This window comes from Schistocerca americana, chromosome 3, assembly GCF_021461395.2.
Source record: "Schistocerca americana isolate TAMUIC-IGC-003095 chromosome 3, iqSchAmer2.1, whole genome shotgun sequence".
Taxonomy (NCBI): domain Eukaryota; kingdom Metazoa; phylum Arthropoda; class Insecta; order Orthoptera; family Acrididae; genus Schistocerca; species Schistocerca americana.
This window is the reverse complement of record NC_060121.1, coordinates 214,075,931-214,094,292: the sequence shown is the minus strand read 5'-3', so window position 1 is coordinate 214,094,292 and position 18,362 is coordinate 214,075,931. Positions and strand designations below refer to the sequence as shown.

The window sequence follows — 18,362 nt, the reverse complement described above, 5'->3', positions numbered from 1 at the left end:
CAAATCCTGCCCCCTCCTGCTCGCTGATAGTGCTGACACACTCGTCCACAAGTCGGGATACGGAAGGTGATGTGCCCACTGGGGTTCCTCGCCGCTTAACAGATGACTGTAAACAGCAACAAAGGGCCCTCTGTGCTGAATTGCTTGCGCATTACGAGGCTGATCGTAACAATTTTTTGTGGAGCATTGTCACAGGCAATGAAGCAAGGGTTCATCGCTTCGAACCGGACAAAACGGCATTGCATGGAGTGGCGCCACACCACCTCTCCTCCGAAGAAAAAGTTCAAAGCCGCACCCTCAGCCGGTAAAGTTATGGCGACATTTTTCTGGGACTCTGAAGGTGTTATTCTATTTGATGTCCTCCCTCATGGTGCAACGATCAACTCTGAAGTGTATTGTACAATACTTCCCTCAGGAAACTGAAGAAGCGACTTCAGCGTGTTCGTCGCCACAAAAATGCAAACAAACGTCTCCATGGTAAAGCAAGGCCTCACACAAGTCTGCGCACCCGAGAGGAGCTCCCAAAACTTAATTGGACAGCTCTTCCTCTTCTACCCGACAGCCCGCATCTCGCATCTTCCGACTGCCATCTGTTTGGCCCCTGTGGCTAATGTACTCTGCAGGAAGCAGTACGTGGAAGATGGGGAGGTTATTGATGCAGCAAGGGGACCAGTAGAGGGGTACCTTGCGGGGATACGGGCCCTTCCAGTAAGGTAGCGTAAGATCGTCGCATTGAACAGACATTATGTTGAAAAATAGGGTTTTGTAGCCAAAGGAGTGGGGAATAACATGGTGAATTGGAGTCCTGAATAAAACCAACCTGCTTCAACAAAAAAATTGTTGCATTACTTATTGAACGCCCGTCATATGTATTCCTGGACAATTGTCGCAGAAATTTGCTTATGAGGACAGACAAACCTCGATATTTTCATATCCAGTAAGGGCACTAATAACCATGCTACTGAGCGCCCTAGATCCATCGTACTCGTTAACGTCGTCGGTCTGCAGGTGAAGCAACCCTGCGAATGCTTGTGGTAGCCATTACAACGGGACGGGGCAATGATTTTTCGCTTAATGAATGTAATTATTTATTACGGAACAGGTGTTTAAGAACTTAGTTGCCGACAGACCAAGAGATGCAGAACACTAGGCGGAAATGTACATTTGTAGGGAAGGGAACTAGCGTTCTTTCTGAAGCACTCATCTCGACATTCGCCTCAGGAAACAAAGGGAAACGTAAATAATATTGGCGGTACGAGATTTGGTCCCCGCCTCTCACAATGAATTCAGCCACGAAGCAAAGAACGTGCACTCGCATTTCAGGAGGATCTGAGTGTCTACATTCTGCCGCTGCCAAACCACTACTATTTTTCATGGAATTCCTCAATCGCTTAAGGCACATGCAACGGATTGTCTCGACTGTCTGCGTACAGTGAAGCTATTTCTGCATTTCCATCAGCGTTAAAAACCGCATTATTTTTAAAAATGCGATTCTCCATCTACACCGTCACTCCAAAACGTTCCGAGACTGATTTCATTGCTGACGTATAAACGACGTCTGCGCATTGACTGCGGGGGCAACTTGAGCTAACAAGTGTAAGACGTGCAGCCGGCCAGTCAGTAGTGAGCAGACAGTGGTAAGTGGTGGACATGCGACCGCAGTGTTTTAACGTTGTTGTCACACATTGCTATGGAACAACACGTAAATAAAGTGTTCAAGAGGTTTCCAGATTATTTTCAAGGAGAGGAAAGTGGGTGCACAGTTTGTCCCGCACACCTGAACTCTCGAACAAGAACGACGACGCGTGGCACCTGCCACCAGTTGATTGAAATGCAAATCACGGATGAAAAGATTTCGTCGTTCTGTAGAGGGTTTGTACCGATAACGCAAAGTGCAGAAATTGATACAAAGACTAAACACTTAAGACATAATCGACATTTAAGCCAGTGTGACGCGCGATTTCAACATCATCCCAGAAAACAAATTTTCTGACTGTTTCACATGGTTGGTTGAACTTTCTGTTCATTGCACACAAGTGTGAGGGACTATATAGGACGCATGAAACATTAAAAACCACCTTCTTAACGATTCTCTGTTTTTTATTAATCCGGTCTCGAAACATTTTGGAGGAGGAGGAGGAGGAGATTAGTGTTTAACGTCCCGTCGACAACGAGGTCCTTAGAGACGGAGCGCAAGCTCGGATGAGGGAAGGATGGGGAAGGAAATCGGCCGTGCCCTTTCAAAGGAACCATCCCGGCATTTGCCTGAAGCGATTTAGGGAAATCACGGAAAACCTAAATCAGGATGGCCGGAGACGGGATTGAACCGTCGTCCTTCCGAATGCGGAAACATTTTGGACCGATGGGGTATACACAGGATGGCATCTTATGGTGTGTGGCCGAGGGTATTTTGTGCACCTCTGTTCGAGCTGCGAATGGTCCGCGGGAAGAAAGATTAATTGGTAAGCCTCCTTCTGAGCTCGAAAATCTCTCGACTTTACCTTCATGATCTTTGCGCGAGATATATGAAGGAGGAAGCAATATATTGGTTGATTCTTCTAGGAATGCACCTTCTCGGTACTTTAAGAGTAAACCACGCGCTGATGGATAGCGCTTGTCTTGCAGCTTCTTCCAAGAAATCGTCTGAGCGTCTCTGTAAAGGTGTCGTGCTTAATGAATGAGCCTGCGGCGAAACGGGGTACCATTTTTTGGGTCTTATCGATTTCCTTCTTCAATCCCTTCTGGTGCGGGCACCAGACTGATGAACAGTATTAAAATATCGGTAAATTGAAGGTTTTGTAAGCTACCTCCTTCACGCGTAGACTAAACTTTCAGAGGAGTCTTCCAACGAATGTCAGTTTGGCATTTGCCTTTCCTACCATTAGTTATCTCCTCTCATTCGACTTTATATCGCTCCGCACACATACTCCCACACGTTTAATAGATGTTACGTGCTTGCAGCGTGTTCTGCAATAGTACAATCATACGCTAACATGTCTTTCCGATTGTTCATGCCCAAAACTAGACATTTATTTATGTTGAGGATCAACCGCAAGTCCGTATACCAAGCGTCGAGGTTTTTGTTGTAATACTTTTACCACTCCCATGCCACTGATAGTACGTTATATGGCGCTTATCTGTTTGCAGATGGGTGCGCCCGTCGGATGGTATCTGTATCGGCGTTAAACTGTGTTATGCTGTGAAATATGTACACTGCATCTGGCCGGGAACCAGAGCTGATGGTAGAAAGACGGGTACAGCGCCTCCAGACATTTACGGCTTGTCGTAAACACACACACACACACACACACTCACACTCACACTCTACTACTGTCTCCGCAATGTTTACATCGATAACTCGTGGCGTTCGCGAAAACTACTCGGCGGCATGTGCCTGGTGACGCAATTATTTATTTATTAGCGTTTGTGTGTATGCCATACATCCAGTAGGTACTTACTTAGGTGGTAGTACTGATAATAAAGAAAATTGTTTTAGGACATACGGAGCACATGGTAGACGACAACAGATCACAGTAAGGCATCGCGGTAACAGCCGATAGATACAGTTTGTTACTGCCCTACACCATTCGGTAGTCGTGCAGTCGACCGTGATTAAATGAACCTGATTACGGGAAAAAGACACCCATTCCAGAGAAAATGAACTGAAACGATGCGGGAAAGTGTAGAGCTTATCGTGCCTATGGCACGAGGATATGTTGCGGTAACAATGATCGGACGCAAACATACGTAATTGAAACATCAATTTTGATCAGATAAGCGAATTTGTTACTGCTTTTGAAACTGCAGTTTAGTGGAACTGTAGTTATAGAGTGAAATAATACAGTCGCATCTCTTACTGATTGTGGTAGCTTGAATCTTAACTTAAGGAACAATTAATGATACGTACATGGGCGACAACGGTCGTTACTTAAACGGGAGCGCAATTTAAAATGCAAACTATTACAAAATTAAGTTAGTGAGCAACTATTATATTCAACATTTTAGAATTATTTAAAATCAAAACTCAGTCACTGTCTCATGCGATCCGGAAATATTACGTAGCGTGACCACCGAGTAATGTTCACTGCCACTGAGTTTAACGAACCACTCTTGGCAAGCAGTAACATTTTTTTACCAAAAACATAATAATTGATTGCAAACGGCATCGCAATTAGCAGAAATCTATTAAAGCAGCGCCGAAATACGATACCCAAGAGATAGTTGCACGGAACTTGTAAACACTCAAAACTGAATAGTATAGCTCAGTGATCGTAAAACTGTGACCCTAATTAAATATTCGTGCGGCCCGCGGTTCTCAACCGTATTTTATCATAATATGCATCTGGCAACTAACAGTCGAATCCAAAATAGGCAACGAAACTTAAGAGCTGAAGAATGTATTTTCCTGCCCAGTAACAATCTAATGTCCGTAGCTCGAGGTCTTGCGGTAGCGTTCTCGCTTTCCGCGCATGGGTCCCGGTTTCGATTCCCGGCGGGGTCAGGAATTTTCCCTGCCTCAAGATGACTGGGTGTTGTTGTGTCGTCTTCGTCATCATCATCATCCACCCCCATTACGGTCGAAGGAAGCCAATGACAAACCCCCTCCGCTAAGACTTTGCCTAGTACAGCGGTGCGGGTTTCCCTCATCGTCCCCTACGCTCCTCGGAGTGTGGGACCTCATATTCATCAACAAACAAAAATTCTTACAGAGACATAATATTCTAAGATGTGCTTAATTTTAATTGACGTTGGCAAATTCGGCCGTGAACTAATGATAATGAGCTTACTTCATGGGCAGGGAGGTTAGTACAGTGTGTTAACTGTAAGACGGCAGAGTTGTGAGGGGAGTGCGGGAAGAGGAGGAAGCAAGCATTGGCTGGCGAGGAGCCTGAGGCGGGGGGGGGGGGGGGGGAGAGAGACAAGGCACGCCTACCAGTTGCAGTGCTGGCACTACAAATTGCACGTCATACTTACACGAAAGCAGACGAAAGGCTTGCTTGGAAGTTGTTGGCGACTCCCGAGATGGGCCAGCAACTACTCATTTTGATAATGTTTAGCACAACTGCACAATAAAAACACGCAGAACAGTACAGCGCAAAACAATAACGAAGCAGACGACAATGGCTACCTTGTACAACACAGTCAGCTACGTAATGTTGGCAGCAGTCGAAACTGCGTGCGTACCGAAGCCTCCCGACGTTTACCGACTTCTACCGACTCAGGACTAGGGAGAGGTCTGCCATCTAAAAGTTTACACACTTTAGTGCGGACATGCAAGATTTGAGTACGTCGGAGAGGGGGAATGTTTTATTGCTTGTCTTCCAGTGCTGATAGCTCGTGGACGTGTGTGTTTCGTACTGATCAGCTGCTATGGTGTAAGTTTTAAACGAAACTAACAGGGACTCGCGGATATGCTTTATGGAGACGGTCATCTTCAAATGTGGTATTTATTTATGCAAGGAATATAAAATTAACTTAAGGCCACTGTAATACAACGCAATGCATACAAGAAAACTGACATTCAAAATATTTGTTTAACATTTATGATCGTGTCCCTTATGGCATGATGCATACATATAAGTAGAATTACTGTTACTAATCAATTAATCCGCTGCTCACACAGATAACACAACACTTCGTCAGGCAATTACAGTGTCACTGCTGTGGGATCGGTGCGGTTGGCAGCAACCTGAAACAAAGACCTTTCGACCAGAAGTCTTCGAACGATACGGATTTCTAAGGATCAGTACTTGGGGGGCCTGTGATCAGCTTATCGCGCCCTTACCGTAGCTAGTGTATGGGGAACTCATAACGTACTAATTCATATGAGTTACCAAATTAATAATAAGATCGGTACACATACGGTCCGAGGTGGCGCCCCACGATGTCAGTAATGGCTCTTGACCAAAAAAGTTTGACGACACTGGTACACCTGGGTCATAGTATAAAAATTACTGTAGTTTGACTTACCAGTGATTTCAGCATTTAATTAACCTTATTTTTAAACATGTGCTTAATACTGTTGCAGTACAAGACTTACGCGATTACTTCAACCACAGCGAGAATGAGTTTGTAACTGAAAATTTAGCTTTACTTTTTGCCACCATTATCATTTTTATTAAAGTCTCTCTCCTTTTCGCAATGTGATGCTAGGATAATAGGATATGGACCATGCTTATGGTAATAATGAGTTGCGTAAATAATTAGCATAGGATTACGATTAATTTTTACACACGGAATATATTGTTCACAGAAAATTTGTTCCACTGCCAAGTCTTTTATGATACTAGTTGTCTGAGAAGCGATGAGAAAGCAGTCACATGTGTCGCAAGGATAATGTTTGTTTATAATTATTTTCTACGTAATTAACGAAATAGTTGTCATGTTTTTGCGTTCCATGCGCTAGTAAATTACCAAGAGACGTGAGTTGTGAAATACATTTAAAAACACCCTACTTGCACTGATACAAAGACGTGTACTAAAACTTGTTCGAGTCCTTCCTTGGGAATGGGTGTGTGTGTTGTTCTTAGCATAAGTTAGTTGAAGTTACTTTAAGTAGCGTGTAAATCTAGGGACCGATGACCTAAGCAGTTTGGTCCCTTAGGTGTTGTTGTTGTTGTTGTTGTTGTGGTCTTCAGTCCTGAGACTGGTTTGATGCAGCTCTCCATGCTACTCTATCCTGTGCAAGATTTTTCATCTCCCAGTACCTACTGCAACCTACATCCTTCTGAATCTGCTTAGTGTATTCATCTCTTCGTCTCCCTCTACGATTTTTACCCTCCACGCTGCCCTCCAATACTAAATTGGTGATCCCTAGATGCCTCAGAACATGTCCTACCAACCGGTCCCTTCTTCTGGTCAAGTAGGTATTCACACAAAAAAAATTAAAAAAATTAAAACAAAAAACCAAAAAAATAAAGTTGTTATATTAACTTAATTATGTTGTTAAATTAACTTAATTATGTCATGTGTTGGAAAATTTGACTCGTTCCACATCATTACGAAATATCGTATTCATGATCCATGGAACTAGTATTAATCTAATCTAATCTAATCTTTGAGCATTTACAACTTGTTCATGAAGAAATACATTCGAAATGTGTATATTGTAGCTTATTCCGCTGAAAGCTAGGGAATATAACCACTTATTTCATGCATGAGAAGCATATATTTATGTTGTTGTTAGCACAATCAATTTCCTTTTTATGGAGTCTAATGATTCTCCCATTCTTACCTTCACTCGCCTTTTAATACACGAATATTTTTGAAAATGAAATTACTTTTGCTTCAAAAGCGATTGTTTTGAAGATTCTTGCCGTTTATGGTTCAAAATGGTACAAATGGCTCTGAGCACTATGGGACTTAACATCTGAGGTCATCAGTACCGTAGAGCTTAGAACTACTTAAACCTAACTAACCTAAGGACATCACACACATCCATGCGCGAGGCAGGATTCGAACCTGCGATCGTAGCAGTCGCGCGGTTCCTGACTGAAGCGTCTAGAACCGCTGGGCCACCGCGACCGGCTCCGTTTATGGCTCAGATTTAGCAACAATTACGGAATTGCTCTCTCCAGTGTTGGAAAACAGTTTTATTGTGCTTTTGACGATTTGTTATCACGTCTGTGTAGCTTTTCCTGAAGCTACAGTTGTGGTGGCTTATTTAGTACGTTAAATAATGTAGGTATTACATTCCATATAGCTTTCAGACGTTCCACATTCACTGATTTGGCTGTTACTGTAGCGAGTAAAACTATTCTTTGTTGTTTAGATGTACGACGCCTTTCCGCTAAGGGTCGGGTTTTCCGGTGTTTGCTATTAATTTTTTGTTATTATTCAGTAAACGTCTATACGTAACAAGGCAATCATAAATAAACTGTCCTGTAATGTACCGTTTCGTACCTCCCAGGGTCCTTACGAAAGCTAAAAATGAAAAATATTGTCATTTTTACTTATTATTGTCGATTTTTATGGCACTACATATTCTCCCTATTGTAAAAACTATGGTACAAATTAGTATAAATGTAAATATACGCACTCATCCGATCTCGTATTTAGAAGTGTCGCTTGTTGGCCGCTTGGGGCGCTGCTATCTCTGGGTAACAAAAACGAAACCGAGTGTCGCGACTGTTACGTTAAGATGTGTTGAAGGTGGAGCTTCTGGCGCAACGTAATAGCACGGCGACAACAATTACTTTGACTAAGTTCACCATCCAGTCAGAGATAACTTTAAACATGCTGCAACCACACCGTACTCCTTCATTAATTATATTCCTGAAGCCTCTTAGTTAATTAGCTCTGTACTGTGGCTTACAAAGTTGCATTCATCACACCCACAAAGCCTCGACACACACACACACACACACACACACACACACACACACACACACACACACACTGCCAACGCGCCGTCGAAATACACTCCCATGGTTATTGTTGCAGCTACATAGTGACCAATCTCCTTCACATCTTCCGACTATTGCTCTCTCATACGCCGTAGGTACTGCTACCGTTTAAGTCTTACGTTTGATTGTATATAAAGCGAAGACTCTGACATTGCGTATGCGTCTGCTTTACAAAATTTATAAAAATCGTTACTAATAGTTACGCGAAATAACACCACCATATTGCAAATGGTCATACACAAGATACAATGAAAATATTTACTCTCATTACAAATGAGCAACGTTGAAATATACGAAAGAAATATTGTATCATAGTGTGACATATTGTGTTGTAGTGTTAAAAATTGCTTGAAATATGGAGTGTAGACTTATCATTCATTTTAAAATTGTGTATCTTTGCTAAGAATGATTGGATTTCTACGAAACTGCAGATTTAGTATTACAGAGCGCGATGAAAAATATCGCGACTTTAGGAATCGCTTCGTAATTTCGGTTTGGTTGCTTATCATGCTGTTCACGAGAAATTATACCATTTCCTTGGAGCGGCAGTGGTTCCTGCACTGTGCCGCTGGTATGATAGATGCGAACTTTTGCAGAACAGAGCGGAAATACAATCCTCTAGCTTTTCTCTATTCCTCGCTCGTACAGCCCTGGCCGAGCCGCAGAATAGGATCGGTTCGCCACCCAACGTAGCTAGTGTATGGGGATTCACAGTTCTTCAACAGAGATCGTCTAGGTCACGTAGAGGCGTGGTATACACAACGTCTTTCACGTAACCACACAGGAAGAAATCCAGAGGGGTTATGTCACGTAGAGGCGTGGTATACACAACGTCTTTCACGTAACCACACGGGAAGAAATCCAGAGGGGTTATGTCTGGAGAGCGCGGTGGCCACGTGGAACAGTGTTTTGTATGCATTTTGTAGTATAATGTCATGCTTTGCGATGACATGGGCGTCAGTTGCCTTCTCCTATCTCATCAGCGGTGCATGAATATGGTTGTTGTACAGTGTGTCGGTCCACATGAAATCTCCCTGATTCCCAAATGCAATTAAAAACAATATATGATCCATATATACTTCCTGTTGGCGAGATCATGTAAAGTAACTCAAAGTTTTTCCCAAAAAATTAACACACATCTAAGAGTATACGGGCTCCTTTCGTGGTTCGTAAAATGTCTAGGCGATACTCTATCCCAACCGATAGGCGCACAAGTATCTGTGGGGTGATGGAAGCTATTGCATCCACAGTTCTTCTGCGGAGATCGTCTAGGTCATGTAGAGGCGTGGTATACACAACGTCTTTCACGTAACCACACAGGAAGAAATCCAGAGGGGTTATGTCTGGAGAGCGCGGTGGCCACATGGAACAGTGTTTTGTATGCATTTTGTAGTATAATGTCATGCTTTGCGATGACATTCGTTTATGAACCTCGCTACAGTGTGCATACACTTTATCCATGTGAAGAGGAATAAGCAGATTCTAACATTTTGCGAGATGTCTGTAAAAGGTATACGAGTTGCATTGATAAAGATAGCAAAAGTCAAGGCCTGCGTGGCGCAATCGGCTAGCGCGTTCGGCTGTTAACCGAAAGGTTGGTGGTTCGAGCCCACCCGGGGGCGAAATCGTTTTAATCGCCACAGAGGAGAGGACACACGTCGACTTTATTAGAGATACACAGCTACTGTGATGATTTGTCTGTGTCTAAATGATGCCACAGAGGCTTATACACATTCAGCCAAGTGAAAGTGTGGGTAAAAACATGGCCGTACACAGACTTTCTACTGTTTTCCTATTTATGTGTCATGTGTGACACTGCAGCAGCGCAACGCCCACTAAAGAAGACGTATTATTTACATTTAATTTCAGCGTATACACCGCGAGTGCCATATTGTAGGACCTCTCTCTCTCTCGACGTCAATTTGTATTTGGTGTCCCTTAAGTGCCAGTCTGCAGTAGACCGCTGTTGGCCGACCGACGTGCCCTCTCCTTAACTTTAGTAATTATTTAACACCTGAAACAAAACGAAAGAAATCGTTCGGAGAAAATCTACATAAAACTTTGTGAGTTCCTTTACATGAGGCACCAAAACGCTAAATTAAAAAAAATGTATTTGGAAATCACGAAGGTTTCATTAGGACGTCCTGTATTATATCGGGCCGGCGCCCGTCCCCGATTCCCAAAAGAGCACTTCCTGGCCTGAAGACGGAGTGCTTTCGTCCTGCAGCACCGTCTGTCACACCCTGTCACACAAATAGTTTTTATCTTATGTCTATCGACGAACAAAACCCGTGCTGGCTTGCTGAAATTACAATGTTTAACATTGTTGAGCGATTGCAGTAGACCCTAAGGAAAATGACTTCGCCTTTCGACCCCAGTACGACGGTCGGATCAAAAAGCGCGATTACCTGCGGTGGAGAGGAGGAAATGGGCGTCAAATTTCAAAGCCAAAAAGACGTCCCCTCGAGAAGTGCCATTATCACCACCTCCACGAATGATTAAACACTGTGTGAAATTTTGAAAGACCTGACTGTTGTAAAAGTTTTAAAACTTTGCATTCCATACAGAGTAGTACTCAGATCGTTGAAAGCAGGTTTCACTACTATTGTAATGTATTTATTTCTATGTTCACGGTGGCCGAATTACATCTTACAAGGGGAGGCCGCCAATTGTGAAATTCAGATTCGATTCATACTGCGCATAATAAAAGCTCATGGCCAGAGGTGTAATGTGGCAAAGCACCAAGATGCACTTCTCAGCCGTTGTCGAGAAAATCGACAGTTAAAATAAACCGTTGCGGTGAAATACTCTCTACGAATTATAATTTTCTACAGCGTCGTGGCGCAGCGGTAAGCGCTCGGGTTCGTAATCCGAAGGTCGCCGGATCGAATCTCGCGCCATGCAACCTTTTTTTTTATTATTAGTTTTCTGTAATTCAAATATATACGTATATATATATATATATATATATATATAACTATTAATTAATTGCTTATGCATGTTGGTGAAGGCGGATCGCTCTCCAAATGCACCGTCTCCATTTTTCCGTTTGTTTAACAGGGTGTACCAAAGCTCTCACGTCCGCACTGATTTTCGACGATGTTATAACTTGCGCTAGGAACCGCATCTACCTTCTTTCGAAGTTAGCAGGCAGCTACGCTGTTATGCAGCGGCTAGTTTCGGCCCATTCAACATCTGTCCTTCAAGTGTAACGAGCGAGTAACGGAGTTCATATTTCATACCTGCCACAGCAAATTTGTGTTCATGGGGTTTCTATTCTAATTCGAACGTTTGACTTACGCTATACGTATTCGTTTCGGAATATCGTTTCTACGTCTTCCGTTAACTATACGTGGTTAACATTATGAAGACAATTAATAACATTTGTGAAATACAACTTTGTTTGCGGAAAACATAATGATGTTCGAAGTCGCCAGTTTTTCCACGACAAACGACTTTCAACAACTTATTATATGCATAATTGTTGCAACTGATTGCCGGGAATTATATATGTGTATATACACACATTTGAATTACAAAAAACAAATACCAAAAAAAAGGTTGCATGGCGCGAGATTCGATCCGATGACCTTCGGATTACGAACCCGAGCGCTTACCACTGCGCCACGACCCTGTAGAAAATTATGAATCGTAGAGAGTATTTCACCGCAACGGTTTATTTTAACTGTCGATTTTCTCGACAACGGCTGAGAAGTGCATCTTGGTGCTTTGCCATATTACACCTCTGGCCATGAGCTTTTATTATGCGCAGTATGAATCGAATCTGAATTTCACAATTGGCGGCCTCCCCTTGTTAGATTGAAACAGACACATTTCACTTTACACCGTAGATACACACATTTTTACATGGCAAAAAAGTAATATATGTAGATGTAATTTTTATATTGTAATAACTATTTTACTCCTAGTATGTATAGTAGAAAAATTAAAAATAAAAGAGAGAAAAGTATACTAAAGTGTGTAGTTATGCTGCGCTTCTTCTTTTTCCTCCTAATGGTCAATCAGTGACCTGCATCTAAAATGCCTTATTATTTCGCAATTTTCTTTATTTACTCTTTATAAAAAGGTAACATTTTTAGCCAGCTACGCAGAAGACGCAGGATTGCGCGCGCCCGCTTGTGTGTGTGTGTGTGTGTGTGTGTGTGTGTGTGTGTGTGTGTGTGTGTTATACAATTTGAGCCCATTGTCTCACCATTTTTATCGCGGCTGTTACTGGAGCAAATGACTGGACTGCCGCTTGATACAAAACAAAAATCAGTGCGCATAGTGTGATTCCCTGGCGGTGTCTTCTACATCTGCATACATACTCAGCATACCACCGTATTGAGCGCGCAATCGAGGGTACCCTCGTATCATCATTATTCGCTTCCGTATGATCCCTATTTGCTCGTATTTTATCTTCGTGGTCCTTACGAGAAATGTATGTTGGCGGCAGTAGGATCGCTCTGCAGTCAGCTTCAAATGCCGGTTCCCTAAATTTTCTCTGCAGTGTTTCTCGAATAGAACGTCGCCTTTCTTGCAGGAATTCCCATTTGAGTTCCCGAAGCATCCCGTAACACTTGCGTGTTGCTGGAACCTACCAGTAACAAATCTAGCAGCCCACATCCGAACTGCGTCGCTGTCTTCCTTTAATCCGACCTGGTTGGGATCCCAAACATTCGAGCAGTGCTGAAGAATGGATCGCACTAGCGTTCTATACGTGGCCTTCTTCACAGACGAACCACACTTTCCTTAAACTCTCCCAGTAAACCGAGGTCGACTCTTTGCCTTGTCTACGCAATCCTCACATCCTCGTTCCACTTCATATCGCTTTGCAACGTTGCACCCAGATATTTAAAGGACTTGACTTCTTCAAGCAGGACGCTACTAATGCTGTCCGCTGCCGGTAACTGAATGGTCAGCGTGACGGATTGTCAATCCTCTGGGCCCGGGCTCGATTCCCGGCTGGGTCGGGGAATTTTCTCCGCCCGGGGACTGGGTGTTGTGCTGTCCTCGTCATAATCCTATTATCGTAATCGACTGTAGGTCGCCGAAGTGAAGTCAAATTGAAAGACCGGCACCCGCCGAACGGTCTGCCCGACGGGGGGCCCTAGCCATACGATTAAATAAATTAAATAAAAATTACTAATGCTGTATCCGAACGTTACGGGTTGTTTTTCCTACTCATCCATATTAAATTACATTTCTCTATATTTATAGCCAGCTGCCATCATCACACCAACTAGAAACTTCGTCCAAGTCATCTTGTTATCATCCTGCAGTCCCTGAAGATAAACTGTGCTCTTTAATATTTTGTACAGACTCATGGCTCTACAGTGCCCTAATTCATAGTGTGATAAATGTAAGTTATAGACATAGAGACTGAATTCTTGCACCTTGTATTTGCAGACGAGACGGACCCGGAAACTGGCTTCACTGTGTGGGATGTAGCAAATTTGAATTCTCGCGCCATTGGTTCTCGTAAAAGCAGTTCTCAGTACGGTATGTACATCTCCGGAAGCTTTCCACGTTGTGATTGTCCCCAAAGGCGTGACGTCCGTCCCTTGTGTGTGTGTGTTACCGGGACTGCATGCTATAGACAGCCGGCCTCAGTGCTCTCGGGGCAGAATCGTTGCCTCGAAAAGCGCAGGTCATAAGTTCGAGTCCCACCTCGAGCATTCGTATGTATTTGAAATGTGATGTCAGTGTGTGCTTCCTTAACAGAATAAACATTAGAAATAAAAAAATAGCACTAAGAAAATACAATGTGTACTCAAAGATTAAATGTGATCGGTGTAAAGCTAACCAACCAAAACTTAAGAAATAAATAGTGACCTGCAATTGAGGTATATGGTTGACAGATGTAACGTACAAATCAAATAAACAGTCTGAGAGATTTTTTCCCAGGTATGTCACCATAGGACCTAGAAAACAGCGTTTTACAACGTAATAAAAAGGTGCAACATGTTATAAAATCTCAGAAAAATAAGTTAAGCTGTAGGAAAAGAAGCTTAAATACAATGCTTGTAAGAACCAAGAAGGAACGACAAGATTGCAACACGATTAAAAAGGGATGCCGTCTGTTCATCCAATACAGTGAAGAAAAAATGAACGAAATTAAACAAAAGGACAGTACATTAATTAAAATTCTGGGTGAAATGATATCAGTGAAAATACTCGCTGATAATATTTCTGTCCTGAATGAAAACGAGGAAGAATTTCAGGACGTCCTGAAAGAAAATAAATAGTCTGTGGAGTACAGAATGTAGATTGAGAGGAAAACGAAGAAAGACAAACGGATGGAGGAGTAGTAGAAATAAGATTAACAACAAACTTATCATAATGGGGTGGGGCCACAAAGTTGGCGAAGTGAAGGAATTTTTCTACCTTGTAAGCAAAATGACACATGACGGACGAGGTAAGGAGAGTATAAGATGCAGTCTGGGGCAGGCAAAATGGACATTCGTCGCTAAACGAAGCCAACTACTATGAAACATCGGCCTGAGTTTGAGGAAGACTTCTTTGGGAACATACGTCTGGAGCACAGAATTATATGGAAGTGTGAACCAGAAAGAAAGAGAATCCAATCGTTTGAGATGATGTACTATAGAAGGATGTGGAAAATTAGGTGGTCTGACAAGATAAGAAATGAGGTTATCCGTAGAAACGGTGTGGAAGATATTGACAAAGAAAAGTGACAGGAGAACAGGACATCAGGAAATAACACCTATGGTACTACAGGGAGCTATAGAGGTTAAGAACTGTACAGAAAAACGGAGATTAGTATATACCAACAAAATTAATTGCGTTTGGCGTAAACACTGTTCTTGAGGTAAAGAGGTTAGGTCAGGAGAGGAAGACGCGGCGGGCCGCATCGTATCAGTCAAAAGACTGATGGAAAAAAGTATCTCACAATATATCGAACGAACGATTTAACACCATTATGTCGTAACCAGGAAGAAATACATAGTATATAGCAGTAGTCGCTAAACGAAATCAAAATCGTACCTTATACAAAAGTCTCCAAATTCAGTCTCCAGATCGGTGTTCTTTATTTCCACATCACCGGTTTCGAGCAAGCTGCCCACCTTCAGATCTATTACAAACAATTTTTAAGTTTTAAGCACTTCAAAGTACAAATAGTTATATCGATGTGTGTGCAGACAGTTTCAAAATTCTTAGCAAATTTGTTAGAACATAACAGTTGTGCAACATAGCATTAGTTACGGTTTAACCTGTGGAATATACAGTGAAGCGCGAAAGAAACTGGTTATAGGCACGCGTATTCAAATACAGGCAGACAGGCCTATATAAGACAAGAAGTGTCTGGCGCAGTCGTTACATCGGTTACTGCTGCTAGGATGGCAGGTTATCAAGAGCTAAGCGTGTTTGAACGTGATGTTATAGTCGGCGCACGAGTGGTGGGACACAGTGTCTCCGAGGTAGCGATGAAGGGGGGATTTTTCCGCACGACCATTTCACGAGTGTGACGTGAATATCAGGAATCAGCTAAAACATCAAATCTCCGACATCGCTGCGCCCGCAAAAAGATCGTGCAAAAACGGGACAAACGGCGGCAGAAGAGAATCGTTCAACGTGACAGAAGTGCAATCCTTCCGCAAATTGCTGCAGGTTTCGGTGTTGGGCCATCAAGTGTCAGCTTGCAAGCCATTCAATGAGACGTCGTCGATATAGGCTCTCGGAGCCGAAGGCCCAATCGTATACCCTTGATGACTGCACGACACAAAGCTTTACGCCTCGTCTGGGCCCGACGACACCGACATTGGAGTGTTGATGACTGGAAACATGTTGCCTGGTCGGAAGAATCTCGTTTTAAATTGTCGAGAGGATGGACGTGTACGGGTATGGAGACAACCTCATGAATCTATGGACCCTGCATGTCAGCAGTGGAGTGTTCAAGTTGTTAGAGGCTTTGTAATGGTGTGGGGAGTGTGCAGTTTGAATGATACGAGACCCCTGATACGTGTAGATACGACTCTGGCAAGAGAGACGTACGTAAGCGTCCTGTCTGATCACCTCCATCCATTCATTCATCCTGCATTCCGGCAGACTGGACAATTCCAGCAGGACAGTGTGACACGGTACACGTCCAGAATTGCTAGAGTGTGGCTCCAGGAACTCTCTTCTGAGTTTAAAGACTTCCGCTGGCCACCAAACTCCCAAGACTTGAACATTATTGAGCATATCTGGGATGCCTTGCAACGTGCTATTCAGAAGAGATTTCCACCCGTCGTACTCTTACGGATTTATGGACAGCTCTGCAGGATTCATGGAGTTAGTTCCCTCCAGCACCATTTCAGACATTAGTCGAGTCCATACCACGTCGTGATGCGGCACTTCCGCGTGCTCGCGAGTGTCGTACACGATATTAGGAAGGTGTACCAGATTTTTTGGCTCCTCAGCGTAGAACTGAAAGTTCACTGTCGTATGTAGCCACGCACAGTCTACTACGGCTTGTATATAGTGCTCAGAAGTGCTTTCCATGGACTGAAATAATACACTCCTGGAAATTGAAATAAGAACACCGTGAATTCATTGTCCCAGGAAGGGGAAACTTTATTGACACATTCCTGGGGTCAGATACATCACATGATCACACTGACAGAACCACAGGCACATAGACACAGGCAACAGAGCATGCACAATGTCGGCACTAGTACAGTGTATATCCACCTTTCGCAGCAATGCAGGCTGCTATTCTCCCATGGAGACGATCGTAGAGATGCTGGATGTAGTCCTGTGGAACGGCTTGCCATGCCATTTCCACCTGGCGCCTCAGTTGGACCAGCGTTCGTGCTGGATGTGCAGACCGCGTGAGACGACGCTTCATCCAGTCCCAAACATGCTCAATGGGGGACAGATCCGGAGATCTTGCTGGCCAGGGTAGTTGACTTACACCTTCTAGAGCACGTTGGGTGGCACGGGATACATGCGGACGTGCATTGTCCTGTTGGAACAGCAAGTTCCCTTGCCGGTCTAGGAATGGTAGAACGATGGGTTCGATGACGGTTTGGATGTACCGTGCACTATTCAGTGTCCCCTCGACGATCACCAGTGGTGTACGGCCAGTGTAGGAGATCGCTCCCCACACCATGATGCCGGGTGTTGGCCCTGTGTGCCTCGGTCGTATGCAGTCCTTTTTGTGGCGCTCACCTGCACGGCGCCAAACACGCAATCGACCATCATTGGCACCAAGGCAGAAGCGACTCTCATCGCTGAAGACGACACGTCTCCATTCGTCCCTCCATTCACGCCTGTCGCGACACCACTGGAGGCGGGCTGCACGATGTTGGGGCGTGAGCGGAAGACGGCCTAACGGTGTGCGGGACCGTAGCCCAGCTTCATGGAGACGGTTGCGAATGGTCCTCGCCGATACCCCAGGAACAACAGTGTCCCTAATTTGCTGGGAAGTGGCGGTGCGGTCCCCTACGGCACTGCGTAGGATCCTACGGTCTTGGCGTGCATCCGTGCGTCGCTGCGGTCCAGTCCCAGGTCGACGGGCACGTGCACCTTCCGCCGACCACTGGCGACAACATCGATGTACTGTGGAGACCTCACGCCCCACGTGTTGAGCAATTCGGCGGTACGTCTACCCGGCCTCCCGCATGCCCACTATACGCCCTCGCTCAAAGTCCGTCAACTGCACATACGGTTCACGTCCACGCTGTCGCGGCATGCTACCAGTGTTAAAGACTGCGATGGAGCTCCGTATGCCACGGCAAACTGGCTGACACTGACGGCGGCGGTGCACAAATGCTGCGCAGCTAGCGCCATTCGACGGCCAACACCGCGGTTCCTGGTGTGTCCGCTGTGCCGTGCGTGTGATCATTGCTTGTACAGCCCTCTCGCAGTGTCCGGAGCAAGTATGGTGGGTCTGACACACCGGTGTCAATGTGTTCTTTTTTCCATTTCCAGGAGTGTAGAAGACAGCGAGCT

The 18,362-nt window shown here is 44.2% G+C and overlaps 1 protein-coding gene and 1 non-coding gene across 2 annotated transcripts in view; both read left to right on the top strand.

Moving 5' to 3' along the window:
- Positions 1–18,362, top strand: part of LOC124606710 (sphingosine kinase 1) — a 466,249-nt gene that overhangs the window by 332,012 nt on the left and 115,875 nt on the right. The gene's annotated exons all lie outside the window — the stretch shown is intronic.
- Positions 9,954–10,027, top strand: Trnan-guu. The gene has a single exon. It is a non-coding gene; the product is annotated as a tRNA-Asn (tRNA).